Below are 3,580 nucleotides of genomic sequence, written 5' to 3'. Positions count from 1 at the left end.
TGAAGTTGTTTTTAAAGTTTTATTTTCAATGTGCTTGGCCAACATATTGGGATATCTTCTTATTAACTCTTGGAAAATTGTAATAGGAACCGTTTAGCTTCAACTCGTGCTAAATCTACTTGAGTTTAGAGTGTGGGTACTTAGGAATAAGGCTCACCTAGCAAGGTTATAAACTGAGTATATATGCTGTCAAGTTTGACTAAAAACATGAATAGCAGAAAATCTGGAAATCTGGGAAGATTTCGTGTCTGTTTGGCCAGTATATCAACATCGTTAATACTGCAACATCGTTAAAGTAGCCCAGAAAAAGGCACATAAACTTTTCCCCCTTACCCTTTTAAATATCAGTAGTTATCCTCTTGTTTGCATATTTTCTTTTAATCGGTTTGGTTCTGCTTGGTTCTTACTTGTTTTTACTCAGCAAATCATCTATGCACTATTTTGTTTGAGTTTCTTTAGTTTTTCTTGTTCAAAACATATTTTGTTAATTATTTATTTTCTTAAGTAATTGTTGAAGTGTTTACTTATCAATCCATGTGGATACGATCTTTTTATCACTTGCTACAACGGTTGTGTACACTTGCACAAAGGGTTCTAAACCGTAAGCAACATGTTGGCATAACCTTTAGCTCCAACTTGGGGGCTTTCTCCATAGATGGTTGTAATGGTGCTTGTGCTTTGTCCTTCAATTCCAGCGATTGAAATGCTTTCTTGTAGATTTTATCAGATGGGGCTTCATTTGGTCTGTCTTGGATCAGCTTCACTTCTTTTTCCTTTGCTTCAAAGATTATGTTTATTTCCTTTGCTAGTTGATCTAGCAACTCTTCTGTTTACATCTCTTCACTCAGCAAATCATCTGCAAGCCTTAAAAAGAGCATTCTTCTACATCAGCAGGGAATTTAATGGAGTTAAAAACAGAAAATGTCATCTGCTAGTCATTTACCCTCATGGTCAGCTATCCATTGTGTACATCTATTAAGGCTCTACTAGTAGATAAGAACGGTCTTCCCAAAATAATTGGGGTTTCCTTGTCATCTTAGTCGTCTAAAATGATAAAGTCTGCTGGAAAGATGAATTTGTCCACTTGCACTAAAACATCCTCAATCTTACCCTTTGGATGAGTAATGGACCTGTCAGCCAGCTGCAAAGTAATGATTGTAGGTCTTGCTTCACCAATCCCTAGCTTTTGATATACTAATAGGGGCATAAGATTCATGCTAGCTCCCGAGCATGACCTACATTATATTCCTCTATAGACACAGGAATGGTGAAACTCCCTGGGTCACCCATTTTCTAAGGAAGCTTTCTGGTTAAGAATGCACTACACTCCTTTGTCAAAGCAACTGTTTCAAATTCCCCTAGTCTTCTTTTCTTTGCTAATATGTCCTTGAGGAATTTAACGTAGTTTGACATTTGCTCTAGTGCTTCTACCAATGGTATGTTGATATGGAGCTGCTTTAGCAGCTCTAAAAAAAGGTCAAACTATAAGTCTTGGCTTTTCTTTTGCAATCTCTGAGGATATGGAGGTGGTGCTCTATGTTCCAATGTAATTTTTACTTTCTTTTGTACTGGTGTTTCCATTGAGACTTCTTCAACTGGCTCTATTTCTACTGCCCTCTTTCCTTTGTTGATCTCAGGCTCCGTTTGCTTCCCAATTTCCTACTGCGCCATTGGCTCTGGTTGTCTGGTTTGCTCAGCTTATGCTTCAGCATCGTTCACTCTTCAGCAGGTATATTCTCTACTACACTTTCAGTTACCTTTTCTGCCTGAGGTTCCTCCTATTGTATTACGTTATCCTCTTGCATCAGAGACGGGTATGGGTGTGATAATGCCTTTCCACTACGAAGAGTCAATGCTTGACATTACTTATTCCCCGCTCACTTACGATTCTCAATATCACTTGACAAGGTACCTTGTGGTATGTTTTTCAATTCATTAGCCATCTGACCCAGTTGAACCTCCATATTTCTTAAAGTAGCAGCTTGGCTTTGAATCAATGAATCATTCTTGGTCATATAATCTCTTATTAGAGCTTCCATAGAATTTGAAGGGTTAGCTGCTGGCCTTGCTCTTTGCTGTTGATTAGGCATCAGTAATCCCTGTTGTTGGATTGTTTTCTGCTGATAATGCGCAACGTTCTGATTTCCATGACCACCCTGATTTCTTTCCCAACTAAAATTTGGGTGCTGCCTCCCCTCTAGGTTATAAGTATTTGAATATGGGTTGTTTCTGCTAGGATTGCCCAAATAATACACTGATGCTAGGTTTCCTGGGCAAAAGTCATACGAGTGATCACCTTCACAGTAAGAACAAGAGATCGTCATTACCTTGCTTGTTCAAAGGGTAGTGGATGATGCTGTAGCAGCACCATGTTCTTTACCATGTTGGTTAAGTTTGCAATTTGATCTTTCAAGGAAGCCATTTCATTATTGCTAGCAACTCCATAGTTTCCTCTGTCATTTAGAACTCTGGAATCTGACCAATGGTAGTTATTGGAAGAGATTCTTTCCAATATGTCCACTTCTTCTGTGTAAGATTTGAACAACAAGGCTGCATTAACAGATGCATCAACCACCATTTTGGTTGCTTCGTTCAACCTATTGTAAAATGTTTCTATTTGAATACACTTTGGCAAACCATGGTGTGGGCATCTTCTGAGTAGTTCCTTAAACCTTTCCCATGACTCACTCATGGATTCTCCTCCTCTTTGCCGAAAGTTATTGATGTCCCCTCTATATTTGGCATTCTTGATTGGGGGAAAATATTTTATCAGAAATTTATCGAGAAGGTCGTTTCAGGAGGTAATGGATTCTACTAGCATAGAGTTCAACTAGTCTCTTGCCTTGTCCCTCAGTGAGTAAGGGAACAATTTCAAATGCAATGCTTCTTTCAATACTCCTTGCATCTTAAAGGAGTCAGTCACTTTTAGGAAGTATCTTAAATGACAGGCTGTTTGAAGCATTTGGAACATGACAGGCTGCATATGCTTTGATAGCTCTATCTCCATCATCTGCCAATAGAATGGCGTTAGGAGGGGACACAGTTGCTGGTTCAGGCATTTCTCCTCCGTTGTTTTCCTCAACTACTTGGTTGGGGAGCCTTGGTGGGTGATCCATTAGTTTAATTTCTACTCATTGTATGCACTGCTCTCTTCTTCTTTAATTGAATGTGCGCTCAATTTCGTTGCCAAGTAGATACTTTAACCCTTGCAAATCATGCATTCACCTTCAAAGTTCACAAACAAAGTTATCAAAAATCTAGCATAGATTCTCCTAAAGCAAAATACAGAGTGTTAAGCAATTTAGTCACCACCGACAACGGTGCCAAAAACTTTTTGGTTTGATTTATGTTACCAATTTTTATACGTGCAAGTATACACAATCGTCACAGCAGGTAATAAAAAGTTCGAATCCATAGAGACTAAGTACTAAACATTCAATAATTACCTAAGAAATAAGTGTATTAAACTACCTAATTTTCTTTTGTTACACATGCTAAAATAAACATTAACACAGGAGTTTAAGATATATTTATAAACACACTCAGTAATCGCCAAAACTACCAAACATGAACAACAAAC

The 3,580-nt window shown here is 38.2% G+C and overlaps 1 non-coding gene across 1 annotated transcript; it reads left to right on the top strand.

Moving 5' to 3' along the window:
• Positions 1–2,633: 2,633 nt before the first annotated feature.
• Positions 2,634–2,740, top strand: LOC148210926 (small nucleolar RNA R71). The gene has a single exon (XR_015792031.1). It is a non-coding gene; the product is annotated as a small nucleolar RNA R71 (small nucleolar RNA).
• Positions 2,741–3,580: the final 840 nt, after the last annotated feature.

This window comes from Momordica charantia (genome assembly GCF_013281855.1).
Source record: "Momordica charantia cultivar OHB3-1 chromosome 6 unlocalized genomic scaffold, Mcharantia_2.0 BLBB01000006.1, whole genome shotgun sequence".
Lineage (NCBI taxonomy): Eukaryota > Viridiplantae > Streptophyta > Magnoliopsida > Cucurbitales > Cucurbitaceae > Momordica > Momordica charantia.
Note: the sequence above shows the minus strand (reverse complement) of the source record. Positions and strands in the feature narration are given on the sequence as shown.